Below are 15,990 nucleotides of genomic sequence, written 5' to 3' on the forward strand. Positions count from 1 at the left end.
TCTTATGAATGCATTCTGACTGTTCCATCCCACCTACTTAAATTTTTGCATGGCCACATAACTTCTTTTTATTTTTATTTTTTTGCCATTGGAGATGAGAAGAAATAATACGTGAGTTTTTTAGGAGAAATCTCCAAGAAACAGAGTTCTATCCAGTATGCTTTCTGTCTTACTGATGGTACCTCCTTCAGCCCTAATTCCTGTGTTAGGATGACACCACGGCACAGAGCCACCTCTCACCTGACCCATGATGAGATGCAAACACATGAGGAAGAAGATTTTTGAGCCACTGAAATTTGGAGGTTGTTCGTCACCATCGTTTAACCTAGCCCTCACTGACTGATGCAGAGCTGAAGAATGAGTCAGAACTGGATCTGGGATGTGAAGGGCATTCCTCCAGGCTAAGTAAAATTCAAGTCTTGTTGCAAAGATAACAGGGAGCACGATGTGTTATTGGGGTGAGTGTGGGATAAATAGGGTACATCAAGTGAGAATAATGAGAAATTCAACTTTAAAAGACAGTGCTAATTTGGACGGTGGAGAGATTCCAATGTCCTACTTAGCATTTGAAATTGTGATGGCTGAACAAACTCATTAAGAACCCTAAACGAAAGCTTGGGATAAATATCCGAGGGTGTCTCATATGCCATTTTTTTATCCTAGAATGGGCAGAGTCCTTCACCCCATTCTAGGGAGACTTCCAGAAGAAAAAAGACCTGTATTTCTCCAACAACCCACATTGAGAGACTTTCCTGCACTTTTGACCTGTGGCTAACACTCCTCACCTTTCATTCTGTCCTCAGTGTTTTGGGGAAACACCTTTAACTCTCTATGACTTACAGGTTATTAAGTGGTGCTTATAATTCCCCCAAGAGATAGAAAAGACTAATGATAAGGAAGTCTGAGCTCATAGCAGCAAGGGGGCATGTGTGCTTAGCAGCCACGTGGCCCATCTGCTAGGAGATTACAACATACGACGTTCCACAACATTGCTTAACACAAGGGGACACTCTCCTGACTCAGAGGGATAATTGCTCAACTACTGCTTTTTCTGCCCTCTTGGACTCCTAAAATGAAAAGAACCCTGGGTGATAAAGTGAGTCAAAGGGGTGCCAACCGTATCACAGCAAAATAAAGATCCCTAAAAAAATCCCTGGCCTAAGATGACAGCCTTAGCTGGATAAGTCTGAATGTGCTGACAGTGGACACGGGAGAGTGAAGGTGGTCAAAATGTCCACATTAAAGAACTTCCGTGCAGACTGCAAGAAAAGAGAGAGGAATGGAGATGGCAGCCCGAGTCCCTACTCTAAGGCTGGTCGCCTCGCTGGGAGCTCAGACACGCCCATACCTCTCCGCGCCCAGAGACTACATCACCACTCCACACCCAAGCTCTACATGCAGCACCTAGGCTGACGCTGAAAAACCCTGCCAAAATTTAAAAGAAGCCCCGCCAAAACCCGCCCAATAGCAGTTTGTTCCATCCACGTCCCGCTTCCCCTGGGCAGCTCGCTCACCAGAAATCCTGCCTACCTACCAATGGCGGCTGGCCCCTTTCACGTCCTGTTCCCTCATAGCCAATCAGGACACCCTCACTCGCTATAAAACCCCACACCTCGGGAAGTCGAGCACGACTTTCCTGGCCCCTTTCCCCGGGACCATGGAACCTCGTCTCGGAATTGAATAAATTGGCATTTAATTTTCTTATGCTAGTCTCAGTTTCCTCATTCTAAACTCGGCAATAACCCTTACACCTACCATAAAAGCAGATGTTTTCAGATCAGTTATATTTATTCTGACAAAAAATTAGAGATAGAAACCAAAGTTTAGCCTGAGGCTACTATTAACTGGGCAATAAGCCAGAGGCACATGTGGTATAGACAGATGTAAACGTTCTCCCTTATATTAATATAAATACTAAAATGATAGGATATAAATATAAACACTTGGGTCTACAGTAGTATCTAAAGGAGAGCTCACAAACAGGTTTAGCTTTTGAAGGTTAGCACTGATGGTCTAGATCATTTTGCTGCAGAGAGAGAAAGAGAGAAATTTCTTGGGTCTCTTCAGGAAGGCATCTGGCTTTGCCTCATCTTGTATGTTTGAACTATGCATACGGCAGAAGAAAACATGAGGATTTCACAGATTTAAGGTGTGAAAAGTCACTGGGTGCTTTAAGCAGCCTGGGATTCTTCTGCTGGAAAAATAAGTTTGTTGAGACAAAATGAGTTGGAGAAGGTTGTTACTGAAGTGAGGCAGAAATGCTTTTACTAATCTGCTTATTACCCTCACCCTCACCCCCACCCGTATCCCCACCTTAACCTCTAACCCTAAACCCTAACCTCGACCCTACCTCTACCCCAATCCCTAATCCTACTCTTTAGCCCTGACCCTTGACCCTTGACCCCAACCCCCAAACCTCAACACGAACCCTAACCTTAACCCCTAACTCTAACACTACCCCTACCCCTAATCTTAACACTTTACATCTGCCCAGATTCTCCGGCAGAAGCAGGAACCCTTGGCTCCCAGGTTGGCACCACTGCATCTGGCACAGGTCTCCGTAATAGTCCCCAAGTAGGCACATGAATGCCCATTGTGCCAGCCATGCAGTGGAAGTCCAGGGTTCTCACCTCCAGAACCAGGGCCCAGGGCCTGCATCAGGCTGATCAGGGATGAAGTGAGCTGGGCACCCAAGGTCTTCATAAGACCAAGGCTATCTCGTGCCTCCTGTTAGAGAGCGAACTTTCACACAGTGAGGCTGCACACATTATTCTGTGTAGATGCCCACCTCGGCCACTGGGAGAAAGGGTGGTAGAGGGACCCTCATGTTGCCCTGTGGTATACACACTCCAGTTTATACGACTGCAAGCCATTTATGAGAAACTCAAGCTGAAACACTACTTGTTCCCAACGTTTTATCGGCAGAGGATTTACAATTTACTCTCCCAAACAAGCTAGCCACAGAGCACACTGAATACCTCCCCCTCTTAAGTCACTTTGAGGGCCTCCACATCAGTCGTAGAACTGGAAGATTGGTGGAGAAGAACTGGGGTGTTGATGGGGTACTGGATACATGCTGGACACCAGCCTCCCCTTACCTGAGCTTACAGACAGCCCAGATCCTGCCTGACCTAATCAGACATTTTGACACACACAGCTCTCAATAGCAGGACTTACAGATGCAAAACTCTAAGGCAAAGGATTGTCTCAACTCCTTGGTGTCTCAAGTAACTAAAACACTGCCTAGCACAGGTGCACCATCAGCCTTATCACTAAATAAACCTCTATATTTTATTCATCTTTGATAGTGAAAATGATGTGATAAACACATTGGACTAAAGATCTTTGAGATCTCTTCATGAGATCCTATCTGGTGGACCCCCAGATCTGCCAACACAGAGAAGGCATCCATAAACATCTGCAGGACAGAGCCAGACTATACTACAAACCTATAGTAACCAAAACAGCATGGAACTGGCACCAAAAAAAGGGGCCAGGGAGAGACAGAGATAGAGATAGATGAAAGACAGACAGACACAGACAAATGAAACAGAATAGAGAACTCAGAAATAAATTCACCCATTTACTGTCTACTCATTTTTAACAAAGGCACCAAGAAGACAGCTTCAAGAAGGACAGTCTCTCTTCAGTAAACTGTGCTAGGAAAACACAACACCCATATGTACAAGAATAAATCTAGACTGTTATCTTACCATATATAAAAATCTACTCAAAATAAAGATTTAAATGTAGGACCTGAAACTATAAAACTACCAGAGAAGAAAAAATAGGATAAATGCTTCATGAAATTGGTTAGGATAAGGAATTTTCAAATAGATATCAAAAGCACAAGAAACAAAAGCAAAAATAGACAAATGCAATTGCATTAACTGTAAACACTTCTGCAAAGTAGAGGAAGCAATCAGTAGCATGAAGAAACAATCCAGAAAATGGAAGAAAGTATTTGCAAACTATGCATGAGGCAAGGAGGTGATACACAAGACATATAATGAACTCAAACTACTCAAAAGCAAAAATACAAATAATCTGATTTAAAAATCAGAAAAAGATTTACCCAAAACCTTTGTTCCCCACTGTTATTTCCCCATCTTCTTTTCCCGATTGCCTTTGGCCTGCTCCCTCTCACCACCCTTTTTCTTCCTCCATCTACCCCAAAACTTTTCCACCATTTTTCCCCACTGTCATTTCAAAAAGCCTTCTCTATGCTCCCACTCACTACTGTTTTCACCGTTTATCTACCCAAAACTTTTCTTCACTGTTTTTCCCCACTGTCTTTTCTCCCTTTCGCTGGACATGTTCTTTTTCCCCCTCCTGCTCTCAACTTCTTTTGCTCCTTCATCTATACAAAAACATTTCCCCCATCGTTTCTCAAAGCCTTCTCCCCACTCCTACTGCTCACCACCTGTTTCCCCCTTCATATACCCAAAATTGTTTTCCCCATCATTTTCCCCACTCCTTGCCACCCTCTTTGCCATCTCAATCTACCCAAAAACATTTACCCAGCCTCTTTTCACAAACCCTTTGCCTCTGCTTGCCACCCTTTTTGTCCTCCAGATACCTTAAACTATATTCCCCATCATTTTTTCCCAACCTTCTTTCCCCACTCCCACTTGTCACCTTTATCCTTCTCCCGCTTGCCACCCTCTTTTTCCCCCTCCATCTACTTAAAAACTTTCCTCTTCATCTTTTCACAAAACCTTCTCTCCCTCCTGCTGGCCACTCTCTTCCCCCTCCCTCTCTGCACCCCTTTTTCCCCTTCCACTTGCCACCCTCTTTCCCCCGACCTCCATCTACCCAAAATCATTTTAACCACTGTCTTCTTTCCCTGTCTTTCTTTTCTTCCAACTGTGTTTTTGCAAATGTTCTCTCCCTCCTGCTTAGCCCCTTCTTCCCCACTCACCACCCTCTTTTTCCTCATCCCACTTGCCAGAGAGTGAGACTCCATTTCAAAAAAAAAAAAAAAAAGAGAGAGAGAGAGAGACTGTTAGATGTTGTGTAGATATCTTTGTAAGTCATCTATTTTCTGCTTTCTACATATCTTGAAAGGCAGTCCCAGATGGCGGGTTATCTAGGTCGTAAAAATAAAACATACTTCCTCTTCCCTTGAATATAACAGCATTGTGGGATTTGCTTTTTTCTTGGATCATTGTTCAGAAGGAGGGTCAGCCCCCAGACAGCCACATTTTTGCTGTCATGAATGGCAAGAGAAAATGTACAGCTCAATTTACCCAATGGACAAAAAGGCTCAAATAATGACACAACTTAGCAGCCAAATTCCTATCAAGTACAGACTTTGGACATACTATTCCCTCTCCACCTGCAACTGGGAACATGCACTTTGAGTGATGTCATTCAAAATTACCCTACCCAGACACACTCTTCATTGATTCTTTGAAGGGTGGTCCCAACAGACTCTCTGGGGCTTTCTCTTCACCATGAGAGGCAGTGCAGCTCGCCCTTCACCTTCCTGCAGTTTGTCACCTCTTCCTTATGATCTCAGAGGAACTTTGTCTCAGGCCAACTGTTTGTTCCTTGGGCTCTTTCATTTCCCCTAAAAATCACTGACTCCCCCTCTAAGTTGCCTCCATCTGCATCTACCTCCCTCTCTCCTGAAAAGACAGCACTCTTTAAGCATCAGCCATCTGCCCCTTCTTGCAGTCTCATTTTTCAGCTGGCTCCCATGTTTATGCCTGTTCTATGTTTTTCTTCTCCTGTTAAGCTGTCTGTTGTTGGTTCATTTCTGCAGTGAACCTTTAGAGAGGAAAGTGAAAGCTTTCCTTCCAGCCAAACAATAGAATTACAAAGCAGAAAAGTTTAGATAGAATTTCCCATTTAAGTGCCAAAACTTCATACTCCATTTCTGATAAAGAGCACAAGGGTTGAAAAAAACAAACTTATTTTTAACCCAAAGTTCTGTTGACATTCTATTAAACAAACACAACCTACTTATTTTTCATAATGTAAATGGCAGATATTTTTATAATTCTTATGCTAATAAATCATTTCCCTGATGTTTTTGGTAAAACTCAATATTCATAATAAAGTCCAGAACCATGGATTGTTTTAAATAATTTCTTCTTATGTGTGATTATAAGTATACCTCTACAGGAAGTTAGTATACGCTCACACAAGCTCATTTTTTGGAGGAAATGACCAACTGTAGAAACTCCTAGAAACACAATAGTGATAAGAATCCACAGAATGCCAAGAAAGTCATGCCCAGGATACAAATAATCGGGTGGAAACCTGACGGCCTGGAATAATAATAGTTGAAATAATGAAAAGGTCAGTGACATTTACAATATTTCAGTAAAAAATGATAACCTTTAGAAAATCATCAACCTCCTCCAAGAGGTAACCACACCCCTCAGATATCACCAGAGTATTCTACTGCTTCAAAAAAGATTGGAAGTTACCAGTCTCATGTTTTTGGCATGGCTGGTAGTGTTTTTAGGCATTCCAAATGTAGGGTGTCTTTTTTTTTTTTTTTTTTGACGTAAAGCAGGAATATCCAATTTTTTGCCTTCCGTTGGGCAATATTAAAAGAAACAAACTTGTCTTAGGCCAAACATAAAATACATTAACACTAACAATGACTGATAATCTGAAAAAAAAAATCACAAAAAGGCCAGGTGTTGTGGCTAATGCCTGTAATCCCAGCACTTCGGGAGGCTGAGGCTAGCAGATCATTTGAGGTCAGGAGTTCCAGACCAGCCTGGCCAACATGGTGAAACCTCATCTCTACCAAAAATATAAAAATTAGCCAGGTGTGGTGGCAGGCACCTGGAATCCCAGCTACTCAGGAGGCTGAGGCAGAAGAATTGTTTGAACGAGGGAGGCGGAGGTTGCAGTGAGCCGAGATCATGCCATTGCCCTCCAGCCTGGGAGACAAGAAGGAGACTTTGTCTTAAAAACAAAAAATTCTTTTTTTGGTGATTTTTTTTTTTTTTTGAGAATGTCCTGCTCAGTTGCCCAGGCTAGGGTCCAGTGGTGCAATCTTGGCTCACTGCAACCTCTGCTGCCTGGGTTCAAGCTATTCTCTTGCCTCAGCCTCCTGAGTAGCTGGTATTAAACAGGTGCCTGCCACCATGCCTGGCTATTTTGTATATTTTTAGTCGAGACAGGGTTTCACCATGTTGGTCATGCTGGTCTGGAACTCCTGACCTCAACCGATCCGCCAGCCTCAGCCTCCCAATTACAGGCATGAGACACCACACCTGGCCTGTCATTTCTTTATATTTGGATAACACAAGGACTTTAAGACCCTTTCTCCTTTGGGTCAATCAATGATCTGCACCATACACATTTTACAAAACAAAGGACAGTACAGTCCTCATTCACATCTTGGTCATGTCACTCCTAGTGACTCCCATATTGCAAACCTCCCAGAAGATACAGCGCTTTCCTCTCCATCTGATGGGCTTCTCAGCTCCCATCACACTCACTGGACAGACTCCCTGGAGGCAGCCCCCAAGAGCAGAAGACACGGATGACTCAGAAGTTTCTAAAAAGTCATCAAACCAGATGACACAAAACTCAAATGACATTTCACTTTGTTTTGGTTTATTCTGTTTGGGACCAGAGTGCAGTGGGCCTCCAACTAATCTTTTTCTGGAATCTTTTGTAGAGATGGGGTTTGTCTCTGATGTCCAGGCTAGTCTTAAACTCCTGGACTCAAGTCATCTTCGCACCTTAATCCCCCAAAGCACTGAAATTACAGGCCTGCATTGTGTAATCTGCCACACGACACAGCCCAATAACAAAGAAGAACCCTTGTTCAGGGTCAGGAGTTCCAGAATCCTTCTGTCAAGGATTCATGAGATAATACCTCTAAAACATCCAACTCATTTAAATGTATCATCATTTCTGTCATAACTAATGGGATCAATTTCACTATTATTGAATATACAGTTCTGTGCCTGAAACCTACAAAATAAAAAAGAAAATCTTACCTCTAAAGTGTCAGTGATTTGTCATTTTATATTATTAATCATAACCGTATTTAATCACACAAAGTCTTGTAGATGGCAGGTGCTCAATAAACACTTGTGGAATCAATGCATGTGGGCTCCGCAGCCACACTGCTTAGGTCCTATTTGGCCTCCACCACTTATTAGCTGAGTGATCTGGGCAAGATAATTACCTCTTTATGTTTATTTCCTTCGCTATAAAATACAGATAATAAGAATCCCTTGTTCCTTAGGTTGTTGCCAGGGATGAATAATTTGGTATATGTTAGGGGCTTTTTAAACATTATCTGTGATGATCTCCTTCTACATCTTCTTTTTCAGAGCCACAGATGAGGCCATAGTGCCACCTGGTGACCCTAGAGTGTAAGTACACATGATCGCCAATATGCTCTCTCTCCACCACAGGTCCCAGACTGACTAGTTACCACCTGGAGATTGCTGCTGCATCTGCCTTCTCAGGGCTCACATAAAGAACTTTTCTATTTTCCTCCTCACATTCCTGCAGATGGGGTTCAGGTTGCCCGACATAGCTGGGTGATCCACAGAGCAGTGACCGCCTATGCCAGCCCTGTGAGGTAGCTGGAGAATGTTCCTTCCTTCTCAAGCTCTGGGCAGATGCCAGGGCTGGGGTGACCCATGCCCTCAAGTTTCTTGCTTTGGAGGGTCACATTTGAGTTTCAGGCACAGAACTGTATATTCAATAATAGTCAAGGAAGGCAAAGTTCACAGGAAGCCAGAGACCCTGGATCTCTCTGTGCCATGGGCCCAAACAATAAAGACTCTATGCTAAAAGCCCAAGGCTTGGATGCTCCCCAGGGCTTCCCACCTCATGGCCTCTGCTTAGGGAAGATGAATACTATGTCCTCCCATAGCTTTGGGAGCTTATAGCAAGCAGCCTCCCCAGCAAGAAATCTCTTGAAAACCTCAAACAGTGTCTAAAACATTCATGCACATTTTGCATCCTATTTCCCATAGGTCAGCATGTTTTAGAAAAAACCCTCAATTTCCTAAATATGCAAGAGAAATGGGTACTGTAGGACAATGTGGCTTTTTAAAACATGTTGTTATTTAGGGCGGGGATGGTGGTGTGTGCCTGTAATCCCAGCACTTTGGAAGGGTGAGGTGGGCAGATCACCTGAGGTTGGGAGTTCGAGACCAGCCTGACCAACAAGGAGAAATCATATGTCTACTAAAAATACAAAATCAGCCAGGTGTGGTAGAGCATCCCTGCAATCCCAGCTACTTGGGAGGCTGAGGCAGGATAATCAAACCTATAAGGTAGAGGTTGTGGTGAGCCAAGATTGCACCATTGCATTCCAACCTGGGAAACAAGAGCAAATATATGTATGTGTGTGTATATATACATATGTACATATATACATATATATGTGTACATATATGTATACATGTATATATATAGTTATTTTTATATATTATTTAAAAATATTTAATTTTTTATATATTATTTAAAAATATTATATATTTTTAAATAACTATATATATGTACATATATACATATATATGTGCACATATATGTATACATGTATATATATATAGTTATTTAAAAATCAGGAGATCGAGACCATTTTGGCTAACATGGTGAAACTCTATCTCTACTAAAAATAGAAAAAAATTGCAGGGTGTAGTAATGGGTGCCTGTAATCTCAGGACTCCAGTGGTTGAGGCAGGAGAATCACTTGAATCCAGGAGGAGGAGGTTGCAGTGAGCTAAGATCATGCCATTGCACTCCAGCCTGGGTGACAAGAGCAAAACTCCATCTCACAACAAACCAACAACAAAAAACTAAGTCTCAGAATGATGAAGCACTTTGTCCAATGTGACACAGCTAGTAAGTGTTGAGACCAATCAAAGCTATCTCATTCTAAACAGCATGCTGTATGTTCTCTAACCCATGGAGAATAATTTTAACACAATTGATGACATTTCTCCACAGCAATAACCTTGTCTCAAGCCCAAGAGTGCCTCCTATACCACCTATAATACTGGCTTTCCGGTCAGTAAAGATGCCATTCTAATGTGTGGATCAGGTGGCAAATGGAGATATGACCACAGTCATCATGTGTGTACACCCATAATTCTGTACACACTCGTCCTGTGTTTGATTAAATTCAAGTATTCTTGTTGATTACTGAGAAAAACTGAGCTTTAAAAGGGCTAAAGGTTTTTTTGTTTGTTTTTGAGACTGAATCTCTCTCTCTGTTACCTAGGTTTGTGTGCAGTGGCATGATCTTGGCTCACTGCAACCTCCCCCTCCCAGATTCAAGCGATCCTCGTGTTTCAACCTTCCTAGTAGCTGGGATTACAGGCATGCATCACCATGCCTGGCTAATTTTTGTATTTTTAGTAGAGAAGGGGTTTCACCATGTTGGCCAGGCTGGTCTCGAACTCCTGACCTCAGGTGATCCATCTGTCTCAGCTTCCTAAAGTGCTGGGATGACAGGCATAAGCCACTGCACCTGGCCTAAAGGGTTAAGGTTTTTATATCCACGTAACTTTCTGTATTGCTTTTGAAGTCTCTGGTTAAATGAATATTCTTTATATTTATTTATTTTTGGGACTGAGTCTTGCTGTGTCGCCCAGGCTGGAGTGCAGTGGCACAATCTCGGCTCACTAAAACCTCCACCTCCTGAGTTCAAGCGATTCTCCTGCCTCAGCCTCCTGAGTAGCTGGGACTACAGGCACGTGTCACCATACCCAGCTAATTTTTTGTATTTTTAGTAGAGACAGGGTTTCATCATGTTAGCCAAAATAGTCTCCTGACCTCGTGATTTGCCCACTGTGTTCTCCTAAAGTGCTGGGGTTACAGGTGTCAGCCACCATGCCCGGTCTGAATATTCTTTTAAAAGTGACCTGTGGTTCTCTTTTGATCAAGTGATTTCAAACTTGGTATCTTTGATGGGTTTGGCCAGCATCAAAATCCTAAATCAAGTATTCTTGATTTAAAATTAACTTTGGGATTTTTCAGCTGGGTGCCTCGGGGAGTCTAAAGAATGTATCTCCGATCTTGTAGAGATATTAAGTGACTAGATTTATTGTCAAATGTGGTGATATTGCATGGGAGGGCATTGTCAGACGAGGTGACAGGAGATCTCATCTCAGTTATATTTATGGGCATATTGTTGATATACATGTTCCAAAAATTATATATACATACAATTTTAATATGTTATGATTTGAATTTTGATTGTTTTGACTTTATGATTTGACTTTAGCTAAATATTTGCTAAAGTCATACGTGTATACACATGTTATTAATGGCTTGGCATGGTCATTCATGCCTATAATCCCAGCACTTTGGGAGACTGAGGCAGGTGGATTATCTGAGGTCAAGAAGTTTCAGACCCACCTGACCAATATGGTGAAACCACGTCCCTACTAAAAATACAAAAATTAGCCAGGCATGCTGACACATGCCTGTAGTCCCAGCTACTTGGAAGGCTGAGGCAGGAGAATTGCTTGAATCAGGTAGCAGAGGTTGCAGTGGGCGGAGATGGTGCCACTGCATTCCAGCCTGGGTGACAGAGCAAGACTCCATCTCAAAAAAAAAAAAAAAAAAGTTATTAATGCATTCTGAAGATTTTATGAAATTTATAAAAGTCTGGTGTTCCCGCCAGGTAAGGTGGCTCATACCTGTAATCCCAGCACTTTGGGAAGCCAAGGCAGGCAGATCACAAGGTCAGGAGTTTGAGACCAGCCTGGCCAACATGGTGAAACCCCGTCTCTACTAAAAATACAAAAATTAGCCAGGCAAGGTGGCACATGCCTGTAATCTCAGCTACTCAGGAGGCTGAAGCAGGAGAATTGTTTGAACCCAGCAAGAGGAGGTTCTGGTGAACTAAGATCACTCCACTGCACTCCAGCCTGGGCAATAGAGCAAGACTCCATCTCAAAAACAAACAAACAACAGTCTGGTGGTCCTGATGTGATGCTGTTGGTCATGATTCCGGTTACTGTCTTAAAATACTGCACATAAAATAAGAAATGACATTTTCTTGTGAATTGGGAATTTTCATCAATTCTCATCATAACTACTGTTTCCATCATCCACAGTAACCATTTTGAATTCTACTCTAAAAATATTTGGAATCAGCAATAGTCCAAATTTTCTTTCTTTCTTTTTTTTGAGACAGAGTCTCACTCTGTCACCTAGGCTGGGCACCTACTCTACTGCAACCTCTGCCTCCTAGGTTCAAGCAATTCTTCTGCCTCAGCCTCCAAAGTAGCTGGGACTACAGGTGACTGCCACCCCACCCAGCTAATTGGTGGCAGTATAGAAGGGGTTTCAACATGTTGGCCAGGCTGGTCTTGAGCTCCTGACCTCATGATCCACCAGCCTCAGCCTCCCAAAGTGCTGGGATTACAGCCATGAGCCACCAAGCCCTGCCCACACATTTGCCTTTTATGGAAAAAACTCTAAGGAGCCCTCTTGAGCACAGGTTTCTGATAACTCACATCAATGTACTACCCAGGCTTCACCACTATGTGACACAGGCATGTGAGAAACTTGCACTTATACCCCCTCAATACATTACAAATAAATATATTTTTAAAAATCAATGGGCTGGGTGCAGTGTCTCACGCCTGTAATCTCAGCACTTTGGGAGGCCAAGGCAGGTGAATCACTTGTGGTCAAGAGTTTGAGACCAGCCTGGTCGTCACGGTGAAACCCCGTTTCTACTAAAAATACAAAAAGTAGCCAGGTATGGTGGTCGATGTCTGTAATCCCAGCTACTCAGGAGGCTGAAGCATGACAATAGCTTGAATCTGGGAGGTGGAGATTGCAGTGAGCCAAAATTGTGCCACTGCTCTCCAGCCTGGGTGACAGAGTGAGACGCAGTCTCAAAAATAAAAATAAAAATAAATGAACTGAAAACCAATTTCTAGAACTCTAATAAGGAAACCTACGGGTTCAAAAAACCGATAAGCAAGATAGAGCAAAAGAGTCTATTAAGATAATGTTTTTATAACTTGTATTTAAAACATTTTTGATTTATTACTTTTTTTTTTTTTTTTTTTTTAAGACAGTCTTACTCTGTCACCCAGGCTGGAGTGCAGTGGTGCAATCTCGGCTCCCCGCAACCTCCGCCTCCTGAGTTCAAGCAATTCTCCTGCTTCAGCCTCCCGAGTAGCTGGGACTGCAGGCACGCACCACTACGCCCAGCTAATTTTTATATTTTTAGTAGAGATGGGGTTTCACTATGTTGGTCAGGCTGGTAGCTAACTTCTGATTTCAGGTGATCCCAGCCCTTTCTTCCCCTCCTCGTTCCCCCTCCCTCACCCTGCCTGGGACTCCCAAAGTACTGGGATTACAGGTGTGAGCCCCACGACTCCAGCCCTTTACTTCTTTTGTTTTCTAGATTTAAGAAATGTATTTCTTAGAAGGCATCTATAATTTATACTGATTTGATAAACCACAATTTTGTGAACAAAGGTGAGTGGAAGCATTTGTTTTTCCTCTCCCTTCTTGATCCCTCCAAAGTTTGGAAACTATTCATAAATAATCCCCGCCCCCCTCTTCCCTTTTTTTTTTTTTTGAGACAGAATCTTGCTCTGTCACCAGGCTGGAGTGCAGCAGTGGTGTGATCTCGACTCACTGCAACCGCTGCCTCCTGTGTTCAAGCAATTCTTCCACCTCACCCTCCTAAGTAGCTGGGATTATAGGCATGCACCACCACACCTGGTTAATTTTTTTGTATTTTTGTAGAGACAGGATTTCTCCACGTTGGTCAGGCTGGTCTCAAACTCCTGACCTCAAGTGATCCACCCGCCTCGGCCTCCCAAAGTGCTGGGATTACAGGCATGAGCCACTGTGCCGGACCGAGATAGTTACTCCCAATATCGCAGGGTGTATACATCCCCATATCGTTTTTAATTTCCAGAAGGGAAGAAGATAATATTACTCCCAAAATGGCAGAAAGTGTACACCTTTCTGTGATATTGTTCCTAATAACCAGGGGAGAAGAAGATAATATTACACCCAATGTCACATGGGGTGTACAGCTTCCTGTTATACTCTTCCTAATATCCAGGAGAGAACGATACTAATTCCAGTATCTCAGGGGGTGTACACCCATTCTGTGATATGGTTCCTAATATCCACGTGGGAAGAGGATATTACCTTTAATATCACAGGGGTGTTAACCCCACCCTTGTGATTGTTCCTAATGTCTGGGGCAAGGGTGGCAGAGAGGATATTACTCCCAATATCACAGGAGATGTACACCCCCACTATGACAGTGTTTCTAATATCCAGAGGATGAGAGGATGATATGACTTCCAGTATCACAGAAAGTGTATGCCCCCCTGCAATTTTTTTTCTAATATCCAGGAAGGGAGAGGATTATATTGCTCCCAATATCACAGCCCCCTGTGGTGTTGTTTCTAATATGGGGAGGGAGAGGATATTACTCCCAATATTGTATGAATTGTACACCAATGCTGGGCTGTTTTCCCTGGTATCGGGGGTGGAGGATAATATTCCTCCCAGCATCCCTGGTGGTGTACACACTGTCTTTCATGTTGTTCCTAACAGCTAAAGGGGCAGAGGGGGATATTACTCTTCATATTGCAGGGGGTGTACACCACCACTATGATACTGTTCCTAATATCCGGGGGTGGTGGGGGGAAGGAAGAATATTACTCACAATAAAGCAGCAGAGTCCTTCCGCTCTGATATTCTTCTTAATATCCAGGGGGAAAGAGGATGATATTATTCCCAATATCCTAGAAGGTGTACAGCCACCACCCCCCACTGTGATAGCGACCCTAATATCCGGGGATGTACATCACAAGGATGTATCACCCCTTGTGATATTGTTTCTAATACTTAGGTGGGAGAGGATAAAATTACTCACAATATTACATTGTGTTCCAATATCACAGGCGGTGTATAACGCTTCTGTGAAATAGTTCCTAATACCGGGAGACAGAGGATGATTATACTCTCAGTATCACAGGAAATGTGCACCACCACTGTAATATTGTTTTTAATATCCAAAAATGGAGAGGACATTACTCCAAACATCACAGAAAGCGCACAACCGCCCTTTGTTCCTAATATCCAGGGGATGAGAGATGGTATTATTCCCAGTGTGGCTGGGGCTGTACACCCGCCCTGTGACATTGTTCCTAATATCCAGGGAAGGAAAGGATGATATTACTGCCCATGTCACTGGGGGCGTATGCCCCTTCTGTGATATTATTTCTAATATCCAGGACAAAAGAGGATATTACTCCCAATAAAACAGGGAATATACTCCTTCCCCATAATATTCTAATATCCACGGGGACAGGAAAATATTACTGACAAATATCACAGGAGATGTAAACCTCCCCTGTGATATTCTTCCTAATTTCCAGGGAGAAAATATTACTCCCAATATTGCAGACGGTGTATACCCCAACTGTGTATTGTTTCTAATAAACAGAGGTCGGGGGGAGAAAATGATATTACTCCTAACAACGCCGGGGATGTACACCCTCACTCTGATATTGTTTCTAATATTCGGGGAGGGATATTACTCCCAATACTGCAGACGATGTATACCCCAACTGTGTATTGTTTCTAATAAACAGAGATCGGGGGGAGAAAATGGTATTACTCCTAACAACGCTGGGGATGTACACCCTCACTCTGATATTGTTTCTAATATTCGGGGGGGGATATTACTCCCAATATTGCATGGCGTGTAGCACCCCCACCCCGTGATATTGCTCCTAATATCCAGTGGGGGAGAGAATGATAACACTCCTAATATCGCAGCGGGTGTACATCTCCCCGTAGTTTGTTTTTAATCTCCAGGGGGTGATAGGATGATATTACTCCCAGTATCACAAAAGGTGTACACCTCCCCCCACACACGTGATATTGTTTCTAATATCCAGGGGGAGATGATATTATTGTCAATATTGAAAGGCGTGTACACGCCCCTCCCATGATATTGTTTCTAATACTCTAAGGTAGAGAGGATCATATTAC

The 15,990-nt window shown here is 43.0% G+C and overlaps 1 long non-coding RNA gene across 2 annotated transcripts in view; it reads left to right on the top strand.

The window, feature by feature from the left end:
• The window catches only part of LOC118153702 (uncharacterized), a 94,875-nt gene extending 79,144 nt beyond the window's left edge, over nt 1-15,731 (top strand). Inside the window, exons 4-5 of one of the 2 annotated variants that reach the window (XR_004743159.3) lie at nt 8,313-8,354; nt 13,370-15,731. This is a non-coding gene — a long non-coding RNA (uncharacterized LOC118153702). Of the gene's footprint in view, nt 1-191; nt 1,857-8,312; nt 8,355-13,369 lie in introns of those variants that run through there. The other variant, XR_004743158.3, reaches the window with a different exon arrangement.
• The last annotated feature ends 259 nt before the right edge of the window (nt 15,732-15,990 follow it).

This window comes from Callithrix jacchus, chromosome 5, assembly GCF_049354715.1.
Source record: "Callithrix jacchus isolate 240 chromosome 5, calJac240_pri, whole genome shotgun sequence".
Lineage (NCBI taxonomy): Eukaryota > Metazoa > Chordata > Mammalia > Primates > Cebidae > Callithrix > Callithrix jacchus.